A 14,583-nucleotide genomic window follows, 5' to 3' on the forward strand; every position below is an offset into this window, starting at 1 on the left:
AAGAGTAGATAGAAATACTCATGTTCAAGTTGAGGAAACTGACATTCACAAAGTTTCAAATTACTTGTCCAGTTAAGTAGCAGGAATCAGCCCATCCTGTCATCTCTAACTCACCACCATGAGCATTGCCTCAATGTGTGTGTACAATGGTGATGTCCTAGATATCCCAGAAAAGCCAGATGGGAGGCAATTCAAGGGTATTTAATGAAATGTTGCCTATTTGTCTATCAGGCTATGCTTTGATTCCTCTGTTGACTTTTACAGCATTTGATGTCTATACCTTACTCAAGAAATTATTAAGAGAATGTATTGCGAAAACATGCGCCAGCGCTGCAGCTCACTAGACTAATCCTCCACCTTGCGGCGCCAGCACAACAGGTTCTAGTCCTGGTCGGGCGCCAGATTCTGTCCCGGTTGCCCCTCTTCCAGTCCATCTCTCTGCTGTGGCCAGGGAGTGCAGTGGAGGATGGTCCAAGCGCTTGGGCCTTGCACACCATGGGAGACCAGGATAAGTACCTGGCTCCTGCCTTCGGATCAGCGCGGTGCGCTGGCCGCGGTGCGCTGGCCGCAGTGCGTTGACCGCAGCGCACCAGCCGCGGCGGCCAATGGAGAGTGAACCAATGGCAAAGGAAGACCTTTCTCTCTGTCTCTCTCTCTCACTGTCCACTCTGCCTGTCAAAAAAGAAAAAAAAGAAAGAAAACATGCAAGCTGAATGGTGGAAACAGTGAATCCGGCTTCTCATTACTGATCACCTTTTCAGTGAAAAACACTTCTTCACCTCTTTTGTGGCAAGAACTGCTGGGTAGTTAAAAATCTTCTGCATAGCTTGGCAGGATGTCAGAGGATCAGCGTCACATGGATCATGTCACACAAGCAGAGACACCAACTGGAAAATGTAGAATCAGGTCGTCCATGGGGATGCCTGAGGTTGCAGCACTTCAGAGTGAAGGAGCCACAGGACGTCTGAGAAGTAGGATCAGACAGGTTGCGTCAGGAAGGACAGTTCCTTTTGATGTGAAATATCTGTCAGCGAGTAGTCATTCAAAATGCTCGACAGGAAGTCTCAGAGTTGAGGAGACTTACTATGAATGTAGATGATGATCAAACTCAATTGATTTGAATATCATTTTTTAGTGTTTTTTGAGGGAGGTTGGATTTATATCTATTTTAGTTTTTTTAAAAAAATCACTTAAAATGTAGAGAGTATATACATAAACATATATACTATTTTTTTCTTAAAAATTGAAATGTTAAGATCACAGAGTGAGGGTTTCAAGATAATGATTGTGAAGTGGTGAAAGAAAAGTATATTGCTGTTTACATGACATGGTTCAGTGAAGCAATATTTATAATTAAGTATCAAGTGATATAGCACCCATACAGTTTTTAAACTCTCTCTATAGACTAACTTCCAAAAATAAGAGAAAGTATACTTGCCTTTCTGGGTTTGGCTTATTTCACTTAGTATGTTATGGTCTTCGGTTATATCTATTCATTTGCAAATTTCAGGATTTCATTCTTGCTCAAAACTGAGTCATATTCTATCATATGTCTATATATTTATATATGTATATATAAAATATGTTCTTTTTCCAATCATCAGTTAATGGGCATCTGGGTTGATTCCATATCTTAGCTATTATGGACTGAGCTGCTATAAGCATGGGAGTACAGGTATGTTCTTGATATGCTGAGTTCATTTCCTACAAATACATTCTCAGGAGTGTGATGACTAGGTCATGTGGAAGAAGTATTTTTAGTTTTCTGAGGCATCTCCATACTGTTTTCCCTAACAGTTGTACCAATCTCACTATTTTTGCTTTTATTGTCTGTGCTTCTTGGGTCTTATCCAAGAAGCCTTTGCCAAGGACAATTCTTGCAGCATTTCTCCTATGTTTTCCTCTGTTAATTTGGTGGTTTCTGGTATTAAATTTAGATCCTTGATCCATTGAGAGTTGATTTTTGTGAAGGGTTTAAGGTAAGGGTCTTGTTTTCTGCATATGGAAATCCAATTTTCGCAACAACACTTGTTGAAGAGATTGTATTTTCTACAGGGAGTGATTTTAGCTTGTTTGTCAAAGATTAGTTGGTTGTAGATGTGTGGATTAATTTCTGGGGTTTCTATTCTGTTCCATTAGTCCACATGTCTATTTTTGCACCAGTACCAGGCTGTTTTGATTATAACAGCCCCGTAGTATGTCTTGAAATATGGTATCATGATGCCTACAGCTTTGTTTTTATTGGTTAAGAGTGCTTTTGGCTATGTGTGGTCCCCTCTCTATCCATTTAAATTTTAGTATTGTTTTTTATAATTCTCTGAAGAATTTCTTTGTAATTTTGATTGGGATTACATTGAATGAGCTAATATGGACATTTTTATATTAATTCTTCCAATCCATGAATATGCAAGATTATTTTTTTCTGTGACTTCTGTTTCTTTCTTTAATGTTTTGTAATTTTTATTGTAGAAGTCTTTCACATCCTTGTTAAATCTATTCCAGGGTATTTAAATTTCTTTGCAGTTATTTAAAATAAGATTGATATTAAAAGTTATTTCTCAGCCATAATATTGTTGGTCTATAAGATCGCTATTGATTTTTGTGTATGGATTTTACATCCTACAATTTTGCTGAATTCTCTTTATTATTTCTAATATTCTCTTAGTGGAGTCTTTTGGTTCCTCTATATAAAAAAAGGATCATCTCATCTGCAAACAGGGATAATTTGACTTCCTCCTTTCCAATTTGTATCCCTTTGATTTCTTTTTCTTACCTAATGGCTCTGGCTAAAAATTCAAGAACTATATTGAATAATAATAGTGATAATGGGCAGTCTTATCTGGTTCCAGATCTTAGTGGAAATGCTTCCAACTTTTCTCTATTCAATATGATGCTGGCTGTGGGTTTGTCATTACTGCCTTGCTTATATTGAGGTATGTTCCTTCTTCATCCAATTTTTAGTTTTTTACTATGAAAGAATGTTCTATTTTATCATCCTTTCTCTGCATCTGTTGAAATAATCGTATGGTTTTTGTTCTTCATTTTGCTGATGTGATATATCAGGTTTATTTGTTCATTTGCGTATGTTGTATCATCCCTGCATCCCATTGATAAATCTCACTTGGTCTAGGAAGATGATCTTTCTGATGTGTTGTTGGATTTGATTTGCTAGTATATTGTTGAGGATTTTTGCATCTATGGTCATCAGGGATATTGGTCTGTACTTCTAATTTTTGTCTAATTTTGTCTGGTTTTGGAGGTAAGGTAGTGCTGGCCTCAGGCAGTGAACTTGGAAGAGTTCTTCCTGTACATATTCTTTTGAATAGTTTAAGATTATTTCTTAAAGATTTGCTAGAATTCAGTAGTGAAGCCATCTGGCCCTGGGCTTTTCTTTGTTGGCAGGCTCTGCTAATTTTTTTTTTTTTCAAAAACTTTTATTTAATGAGAACAAATTTCACAAGACAAATTTAGGAATATAGTGATTCTTCCACCTACCGGCCCTCCAACCCCCACTCTCACCAAACTTCCTCCTCCCTCTCTCATTCCCAGTCCCATTCTTCATTAAGAAAAAAAAAAAAAAAAACTGTTCCTCAACAGTCAAGACAAGTGCTGTTCAAGTCATTGCTTCTCAAAGTGTCAATTTCACTTCTACAGCTTTCCTTTTAGGTGCTCTCTTAGTTATCACAGATCAGGAAGAACATATGGTATTTGTCCCTTTGGAACTGGCCTATTTCACTAAGTATGATGTTTTCTAGATTCATCCATTTTGTTGCAAACGACCAGATTTTATTTTTCTTTTACTGCTGTATATTATTCCATATAGTACATATGCCATAATTTTTTATCCAGTCTTCAGTTGACAGGCATTTAGACTGATTCCATATCTTAGCTATTTGAGCTACAATAAACATGAGAGTGAAAGATAACTTTTATTTGCTAATTTGATTTCCGTTGGATAAATTCCCAGGAGTGGAATGGCTATGTCTTATATTAGTTCTATATTCAGATTTCTGTGGTATCTCCAAACTGATTTCCATAGTGGTTTTACCAGTTTACATTCCCACCAGTAGTTTCCCCACATCCTTGCCAGCATTTCTTATTTGTTGATTTCTGTATGAAAGCCACTGGGGTGAGGTGAAACTTCATTGTGGTTTTGATTTGCATTTATCTGATGGTTAGCAATCCTGAGCATTTCTTTATGTGTCTGTAGGCCATTTGGATTTCCTCTTTTGAAAAATATCTGCTTAAGTCCTTTGCTCATTTCTTAACTGGATTGTTTGTTTTGTTGTTGTGTAGATTCTTCATCTCTTTATATATTCTGGTTATTAATCCTTTATCAGTTGCATAGTTTCCAAATTTCTCCCATTCTGTTGGTTGCTTCTTCACTTTCCTGAGTGTTTCTTTTGCAATGCAGAAGCTTCTCAATTTGATGTAACCACATTTGTCAATTTTGGCTTTGATTGCCTGTGCCTCTGGGATCATTTCCAAGAACTCTTTATCTATGCCAATGTCTTGCAAGGTTTCCCCAATGTTCTCTAACAATTTGATGGTATCAGGTGATAGATTTAGGTATTTAATCCATTTTGTATGGATTTTTGTATAAAGTGTAAGATGGGGGTCCTGCTTCATACTTCTAAATGAGGAGATCCTGTTTTCCTAGAACTATTTGTTGAAGAGAATGTCTTCGCTCCAGCGACGAGTTTCAGCTCTTTGAATGAATACAAGTAGGTTTTATATGCTTTGATTGATTTATGGTGTTTCTATTATATTACACTGGTCTATCCATCTCTTTTTGTGCCAGTACCTGGCTATTTTGATTTTAACTGCCCTGTAGTATGACTTGAAGCCTGGAATTATGATGCCTCTGGCTTTGTTTTTGTTTTATAAGATTGCTTTAGCTATTCGAAGTCTACTGTGTTTCCATATGAATTTCAGCATAATTTTTTCTAATTATGAGAAAAACGTTTTTGGTATTCTGATTGGTATTGCATTGAATCTGTAAATTTGTTTCAGAAAAATGGACGTCTTGGCCGGCGCCACGGCTCACTAGGCTAATCCTCTGCCTGTGGCGCTGGCACCCTGGGTTCTAGTTCAGGTCAGGGTGCCAGATTCTGTCCCAGTAGTTCCTCTTCCAGTCCAGCTCTCTGCTGTGGGCTGGGAGGGCAGTGGAGGATGGCCCAGGTCCTTGGGCCCTGCACCCACAAGGGAGACCAGGAGGAAGCACCTGGCTCCTGGCTTCAGATCAGCGCAGCGGCCATAGTGCATTGGCTGTAGCGGCCACTTGGGGGATGAAACAACGGAAAAAGGAAGACCTTTTTCTCTGTCTCTCTCTCACTGTCTAACTCTGCCTGTCCAAAACAAAACAAACAAAACAAAACAAAAACAGAAAAATGGACGTCTTTTTTTTTAACTTTTATTTAATGAATATAAATTTCCAAAGTACAGCTTATGGGTTACAATGGCTTCCCCCCCCATAACTTCCCTCTCACCCACAACCCTCCCCTTTCCCGCTCCCTCTCCCCTTCCATTCACATCAAGATTCATTTTCAATTCTCTTTATATACAGAAGATCAGTTTAGCATATATTAAGTAAAGGTTTCAACAGTTTGAACCCACATAGAAACACAAAGTGAACAATACTGTTTGAGTACTAGTTATAGCATTAAATCACAATGTACAGCACATTAAGGACAGAGATCCTACATGAGGAGTAAGTGCACAGAGACTCCTGTTGTTGACTTAACAAATTGACACTCTTGTTTATGGCGTCAGTAATCACCCTAGGCTCTTGTCATGAGTTGCCAAGGCTATGGAAGCCTTTTTGAGTTCACGTACTCTGATCATATTCAGACAAGGTCATAGTCAGAGTGGAAGTTCTCTCCTCCCTTCAGAGAAAGGTACCTCCTTCTTTGATGAAAAAATGGACATCTTGATTATGTTGATTCTTACAATCCATGAACGTGAAAGATTTTTTCATTTTTTTATATCTTCTTCTGTTTCATTCTTTAATGTTTTGTAATTCTCATCATAGAGATCTTTGATATCATTGGTTAAATTTATACCAAAGTATTTTATTTTTTGTAGCTATTATGAATGGGATTGATCTTAGAAGTTCTTTTTAAGCCGTGGCATTTCTTTGTTTACAAAGGCTGTTGAATTTTTTTTTTTTTTTTTTTTGACAGGCAGAGTGGACAGTGAGAGAGAGAGAGACAGAGAGAAAGGTCTTCCTTTTTCCATTGGTTCACCCTCCAATGGCCGCTGCGGCCAGTGCACTGCGGCAATGCACCGGGCTGATCCGAAGCCAGGAATCAGGTGCTTCTTCTGGTCTCCCATGTGGGTACAGGGCCCAAGGACTTTGGGCCATCCTCCACTGCACTCCCGGGCCACAGCAGAGAGGTAGACTGGAAGAGGAGCAACCGAGACAGAATCCGGCACCCCAATCGGGACTAAAACCCAGAATGCCAGCGCCGCAGGCAGAGGATTAGCCTGTTGAGCTGCGGCGCCCTGCAGCTGTTGATTTTTGTGTATTGATTTTATATCCTGATACTTTACCAAACTCTTCTATGAGTTCCAATAGTCTCTTGATGGAGTCTTTTGGATCCTCTACATATGGAATCATGTTATTTGCAAATAGAGATTTTTTTGATTTCCCAATTTGAATCCCTTTGATTTCTTTTTCTTGCCTAATTGCTCTGGCTAAATCTTCCAGGACTATATTGAATAGCAATGGTGAGAGTAGTCATTCTTGTCTGATTCTGGCTCTCTGTGGGGATGCTTCCAACTTTTCCCAATTTAATAGAATTCTGGCCATTGGTTTGTCATAAATTGTCTTGATGTCTTGAGGAATGTTCGTTACTTCTAAACCCAATTTGCTTAGAGTTTTCATCATGAAAGGGTGTTTATTTTATCAAATGCTTTCTCTGCATCTATTGAGATAATCATGTTTTTCTTCTTCAGTTTGTTAAGGTTATGTGTCACATTGATTGATTTGCAAATGTTGAACCATCCTTTCATACCAGGAATAAATCCCACTTTGTCTGGAGGAATGATCTTTTTGTTGTGTTTTTTTTGTGTTCGATTGGACAGAATTTTGATGAGGATTTTTGCATCTATATTCATCAGAGAAATTGGTCTGTAGTTCTCTTTCTCTGTTGCATCTTTTCTGGGTTTAGAAATTAAGATGATGCTGGCTTCATACAAAGAATTTGAGAGGATTCCTGCCCTTTCAGTTGTTTTGAATAACTTGAGAAGTGGACTTAGTTCTTTAAATGTCTGGTAGAATTCAGCAGTGAAGCCATCTGTTCCTAGGCTTTTCTTTGTTGGGAGGTTCTTTATTATTGATTCTGTTTCTGTATTGGTAATGGGTCTGTTTAGGTTTTCTACGTCTTCATGGCTCAATTTGGGTAGATTGTATGTGTCAAGAATCTATCCATTTTTTCTAGGTTTCCCAGTTTGTTGGCATACAGCTCTTTGTTGTAATTTTTGATAATTCTTTTTATTTCTGTGATGTCTGTTGTTACATTTCCTTTTCATCTCTAATTTTATTGATGTGGGTCTTTCCTACTTTTGGCTAGTTGGGCCAATGGTGTGTCAATTTTGTTTATATTTAAAAAAACCAGCACTTCATTTTGCTGATCTTTTGTATTGTCTTTTTGGATTAAATTTTGTTTATTTCTTCTCTAACTTTAATTATTTTTCTTCTCCTACTAGTTTTGGGTTTGGTTTGCTCTTGTTTTTCTAGATGCTTTAGATTCATTGATAACTCATTTATTTGGTGCCTTTCCAATTTCTTGGTGTAGGCACCAATTGCTATAAACATTTCTTTCTGCTTTTGCTGTATCCCCTAAGTTTTGATATGTTGTGTTGTCATCTTTATTTGTTTCCAGAAATTTATTTCTCTTTTGATTTGTTCTGTGACCCACTGTTCATTCAAGATCATGTTGTTTTGTCTCCATGTATTTGCATATGTTCTAGAGATTCCTGAGTTGCTGATTTCCAGCTTCATTCCATTGTGGCCTGAAATGATACTTGGTATGATTTCAGTTTTTTTTTAATTTACTGAGACTTGCTTCATGGCCCAGCATGTAGTCAATCCTAGAGAAAGTTCCATGCACTGGTGAGAAGAATATATATTCTGCACTGGTAGGTTGAAAAGTTCTATAGATATCTGTTAGGTCCATTTGGTCTATGGTGTTGATTAGTTTAGCTGTTTGCTTGCTGATATTCTGTCTGGTTGATCTGTCCATTGCTGAAAGTGGGGTATGGAAATCCCCCATTACTCATGTATTGGAGTCTATGTCTCCCTTTGGAACTCTTAACATTTCTTTTAAATAGCCTGGTACCCTGTAATTAGGTGCATAAATGTTTCTAATAGTTATGTCTTCCTGTTGAATTGATCCCTTAATCATTACATATTGCCCTTTTTTATCTCTTTTAACAGTTTTGGTGTTAAAGTCTATTTTGTCTATTATTAGAATGGGCCCATCAGCTCTTTTTTGGTTTCTGTTAGCATGGAATATTTTTTTCCATCCTTTCTCTTTCATGCATGCATCTTTGTTGGTGAAATGTGTTTCTTATAGGCAACAAATAGATGATTTTGTTTTATATTCCATTCACCTAGTCTGTATATTTTTTTTTGACAGGCAGAATTAGACAGTGAGAAAGAGAGACAGAGAGAAAGGTCTTCCTTTCCATTGGTTCACCCCCCAAATGGGCACCTGTACTTGGATGTCCCTTTCCTTCTTCAAATTAGGGCAGTTTCTGTTATTCTTTCACTAAAAAGGCCTTCTAATCCTTTCTCTATTTCCTTGCCTTCATGAACTCCTAGAACCCATATGTTGAATTGTTTGATAATATCCTATAGATTCCCAACATTGTTTTTCAGTTTTCTGATTTCTTCTTGTTTGTTGTCTGACTTTATAATTTTCTGTGATTTGTCTTAAAGTCAGATTTTCTTTCTTCTGCTTCACCAATTCTGTTGTTAAGGCTTTCCACTACATTATTTTTTTGTTCTATTGAAATTTTCATTTCCAAGATTTCATTTTGTTTTCTCTTTAAGATCTCAATTTCATGAGAGAAATTTTCTTTAAGGTTATGTATGGACTTCATTAGATCATGCATTTATTCAAATTACTTCTAAATAATTCTATGATCAATTTTTTTATTTCCATTTCTGGCATTTCTTCAATTTTATCTTCTTCATATTCTTGTTGAAGTATTGTGTTCTTTCAGGGCGTCATGTTGTATTCCTTATACTTGTTTCATGAATTGGTGCATTTGTTATTAGGCATTGTAATGATACTCACTGGCTTGTTGTTGTTGTTGTTGTTCTGGCAGCTTTTATCTTTGTACTATGTCTGTGTGGATCAGTGGAGTGTCTGCTTTCAAGCAATATCTAGAGGTGTGTGCTGTGTGTGGCCAGGGAGCTCTTTTCAGTTCTCCAGTGTGAAGGGTGTGTCTGAGGTGACACACCTAGGTTTGGTGCTCTAAATCTCTCTTTGTTAATCAGAGGGGAGGTTTCTTCTTGTGTGTTAGCATTGACTCAGCTGAGCTTCTCTGCTTGAAGGAAACTAGTGACTGGGTGCTAGCCCCAGTGGGCACATCACTCATTCGCTCTCTGTAAGGACCACACAAAGGATCTGTGCATTCCTCAGTGTAAGTCCAGATTCCCCAGCAATGTCCCTCGCCAGGTAACCAGGCCCTGGTCATGTGGAGCCTCCCACAGTGACTGCCAAATGTCTCTGCCACACCCTGAGTCCTCCCACACAGCCTCAGTGTCTTCATAGTCCTGGCCCACAAGCCTCCCTCCAGTAACTAGCACCCAGTCCCCTGACTGTCCTCCCCTCCAGACTCAGGAGTCGTTTGGCTGGTTGCTGGGCACGAACAAAAGCTGGAGCAGCTGTTACGTATGCCAAAAATGGTACCTGCTCTCTGTCAGCTTGTTACAGGATGCCTTTGCAGGGTGATCGGGGAGAGAGTAAAATGTGCCCCCCACTTTGCTTTTTTTCCTCTAGTTTGGCAGGTACACTATCCCCCACGGGGCTCCAAGCCAGGTTTCCTCTAGGCTTTTCCTGCAGCTTTTTTTCCAATGGCTTGGGCTGCTGCAGTCTGGTCTCACCTCACTCTCCAATGCTGGTGCAGATGCTCTCGGCTGCTGGGGTCCTAAATTGCGCACTTCCTCACCCTCCGCACAGGTCCGCTATGTTCCTCCAATTTATGTAAAATTTCCTCTGCTGTCTTCTCCCCAACACTTCCCCGGGACTGTACTCTTTTCACTGGGATGCTCTTTATTACTGATTCAATCTTAGCCTTTAGTATTGGTCTATTCAGGTTTTTTCTGTATTCGTGCCTGAACTTTGATAAATAAATTATGTGTCCAGAAATCTATCAGTTTCTTCTAGATTTTCCAATTTCTTTGCATATGGCTACTTGCGTCTTATTTTGGTGTTGTGCAGTTTTAAGGCAAATACAACAGGAAAAAGTCCTGTAATCTTCACTGGTTTCAGCACAGATGCATACACCTGCTCATATGAGTCGGAATGAGCTCTGTGTGTCTGAATCTCTGCGAGCTGACCTTCCCCTTCATATTCTTCTCACTTGTTCCTTGAACCCTCCACTAATCTCAAGTCTCTTTTCATTACCTCTTCTTTTAAGATTATTCAGTCTTGCAACTCAAAATATCTCATTTGTCATTTGTCTTGGATTTCAAATACTTAGCTTCACTTTGTGACATATAGTCATCCTTCCATTGTAATAAGGTATCAAATCAAAGTCACAGAGGAGTTTGGCCCATGTTATTCAAATTAGCAAATGGAATTGTCTGTGGTCACATTTAATTGATAAGTTGATCCAGTGTCTCTCTTGGCATAGTACTATTATAAGCAGTGTTACACAAAATGGAAAGGAATTTATCAAGTTAGTTACTTGTTAGATATTGCCCAAACCTTATTAGCTTTCACAGCATAGTTGAAAATATCTAGTATCATTCCAACCTCACTAGTGGAAAAAAGGAAAGCTTCAGTATGTGGTCAAGGTCATTGAGGGCCGGCGCTGCGGCTCACTAGGCTAATCCTCCACCTTGCGGTGCCGGCACACCGGGTTCTAGTCCTGGTCAGGGCGCCAGATTCTGTCCCGGTTGCCCCTCTTCCAGGCCAGCTCTCTGCTGTGGCCAGGGAGTGCAGTGGAGGATGGCCCAAGTACTTGGGCCCTACACCCCATGGGAAACCAGGAGAAGTACCTGGCTCCTGCCATCGGATCAGCGCAGCACGCCGGCTGCAGCGGCCATTGGAGGGTGAACCAACGGCAAAGGAAGACCTTTCTCTCTGTCTCTCTCTCTCACTGTCCACTCTGCCTGTCAAATAATAATAATAATAATAATAATAAAAGGTCATTGAGAAAAAGAGGCAAAATAGATGAAAACTTCTTTGGAAACATATTCTGTTTCTCCACTGGACATAAAAATGTAGAAATAAGAAATGAAAGTCTGGGCCCATTGCTGTGGCTTAGTGGGATAAGCCCCCGCCTGCAGTGCTGGAGTCCCATATGGGCACATGAGTGCCAGTTTGAGTCCCAGCTGCTCCTCTTCCAATTCAGCTCTCTGCTAATGACCTAGTAAAGCAGCATATGATGGTCCTGGTGCTTGGGCCTCTGCACCCATGTGGGAGACCTGGAGGAAGCTCCTGACTTCTGGCTTTGGATTGGCTCATCTCCGGCCGTTACAGCCATTTGGGGAGTGAACCAGTGCATGGAAGGCCTTTCTGTCTGTTTCTCCCTCTCTCTGTCTGTAACTCTACTTCTCAAATAAATAAATAAAATCTTTAAAAAAAAGAAATGAAAATCTGATGAGATTGGAAAAGCAATCAGAGAAGGTATCATAGAAGAGATGGATTTCAAGCTGGTTTTAAAGGAATGTAGTAACCACAGGAAGTAGGAACAGGGTATATAGTTATTTAAATGGGATAAAATGGATAATAAATAGAGTGAAAGGTTTCTTTACTCAGGCAAAAACATCAATAATAGAAAATAATGAAAAAGGAAGGTAAAATAGGAGAGGATGATTCACTAGAGACCTTGAGGCAGAGAAACTGGATTTAAAAGTGTAAATTTGCTGAAATAAGATCAGAGTTGGTGAACTCAAGAGGCTTCCATAGCCTTGACAGCTCATGACAAGAATCTCAGCTGATTACTGACATCATAAAGAAGAGTTTTAATTGTTAAATCAACAACAAGAGTCACTGTGCACCTGTTCTCCATGTAGGACCCCTGCCCTTAATGTGTTGTACTATGAGAATTAATGGTGTAACTAGTACTCAAACAGTACTCTATACTTTTTATGTCTTTGTGGGTGCAGTCTGTTGAAATCTTTACTTAGTATAAGTTGATCTTCTGTATATAAAGATAACTGAAAATGAATCATGATAAAGAATGGGATGGGAGAGGGAGTGGGAGATGGGATGGTTGTGGGTGGGAGGGAGGTTATGGGAGGAAAAGCTGCTATAATTCAAAAGTTGTACTTCGGAAATTTATATTTATTAAATAAAAGTTGAAAAAAAATAAAGTGTAAATTTGCTGAAAAGGAAACTATGACTAAAACAAGAGTTCAAAATGGTTCAGTGTATTGATACAGAATAGACTGATGAGTAAAAACATATAGAGATACCAAAGCAATTCAAAATGTCCTTCCTTCCTTTCAGCTGTGACACTGTAACATCACATACAATGAGGAGAGACAGATTGTGCTCTGAGATTGTGGATATGAAATGCCAAGCAATTTTGTTGTTTTTTTAATCTGTTGGATATTTTTATGCATCAATCAAAAAATTCCACTCACGGAAGGCATTTTCAGAAAATCTGCCATCAGAAAACCATGTAGAACCTTGAAGGAGAAATAGCCAGCATTGTGGCACAGAGGGTTAGGTCTCTGCCTACAAAGCCAGCATCCCATGTTAGTGCTGGATCAAGTCCTATATGCTCCACTTCTGATCCAACTCCCTGCTAATGTGCCTGGAAAAGCAGCAGAAAATAGCATGAGTATAACCTGGGCCCCCTGCCACTGAAACCTGGATGGAGCTCCAGCCTAGCCTAGCCCCAGCCACTGCAGCCATTTGGTGAGTGAACTAGCAGATGGAAGATTCCCCCTCTCCTTCTCCCTCTCCCTCTCTCTCTCTTTTTCTCTATGTCTCTTCCCCCCCCCCATAACTCTGTCTTTCAAATAAATTAACAAATAATTACTAAAAAAAAAAAAACTAAAGACAAAGTAAACTGGAACAGTGAATCTACTCTTGTGACAGAAACCTATGAGTAGAGAAAGTTCTAGCATCATCCATGCACAGCATAGATGTAAGATGGTTAGTTTCATTCATCATGATTGATCAAGAACAATAATAGATCCAACAGATTAAGAATTTGTGAAAGTAGGAAACAAATCACAAATTCCGTTTGCAGGCAGCTACACCTTCATGGTAAAAACCCTGTATGTCAGATTTGTTTTCTTTTTCAGCACATTCGACCTTCTCTGTCTGCACTCTGAACACCTCATGCGAAACAATAATATCATAGTAAATAATAATAATTACACAATAATTTTTATAATACTTCCTAATCCATTTCTTTGATTGTCTTTTTTATTGTCTTCCTAACCAAAGAAAAATTTTCAAAAGAAATCTGATAACAAGTTTTTGAGAACTGTTACTGAAGGTCACCACAGTAAGCAAATAACTGCCTTATGAAGAATCAAAAAGTGCACATATTGACCACCTAAAACATTATCATTCCTTCCCCTGTTTCATATGCCTTTACTTTAAATGTGTTGTGGGAAGGATGCTGCCTTTTGTGCCTGCTTTCAATCTTACCATCTTTGGTATCCTTTGCTAATATTTATTTTTCCTAACCCACTACCCACTATTGTATTCAAAAACTAGGTCATACCACAAGCTTGTCTTATAAATCTGATTTTCAAAGTGGGTGCAACATCCAAAGTTTGTTTTCAGTTCTCAAAATTCAGTCTATGTAAAACAACTGATAGATTTCAAAATGATACAGCTAAATTAAAAGTATGTGAGTACATTTCTACTAAGGGAAGTAATAGTACAGGGAAAGAATTGAATCAGTCCATCCTGGTATTTGCTTAAGCTATAAACAAAAATATAGTAATATAGTAATGACAATCAATGGATTTTAAAAGTCTACAAGAATATCAATTACACATGTTCTTTCCTTATCATCCTTATGAAAAATAGCAACTGTTCAATAATAACATAACCACTACTGTGCTCAGACCATAATAATGTACACAAGGGGTTGGCGTTGTGATGCATAATGTAAAGCTGCTTGGGACACTTGCACCCTGTATCAGATTGGCCCTGAGATTCCTAGCACCTCCACTCCCAATCCAGCTTTCTGCTAATGCATCTTAGAATGCAGCAGATGGTAGCTTTAGTGATTTGGCTCATGCCAAAAACGTGGAAGACCCAGATGGACCCATGTGGGAGACCCATATGGAGTTCGAGCTTTTGGCTTTGGCCTGGTCTGGCCCAGTCCATTTCTGGCTGTTGCAGGCCTTTAAGGAGTTGATGGAAGTTTCTC

Source organism: Oryctolagus cuniculus, chromosome 8, assembly GCF_051225735.1.
Source record: "Oryctolagus cuniculus isolate XC-2025 breed Fujian yellow rabbit chromosome 8, ASM5122573v1, whole genome shotgun sequence".
Classification (NCBI taxonomy): Eukaryota; Metazoa; Chordata; class Mammalia; order Lagomorpha; family Leporidae; genus Oryctolagus; species Oryctolagus cuniculus.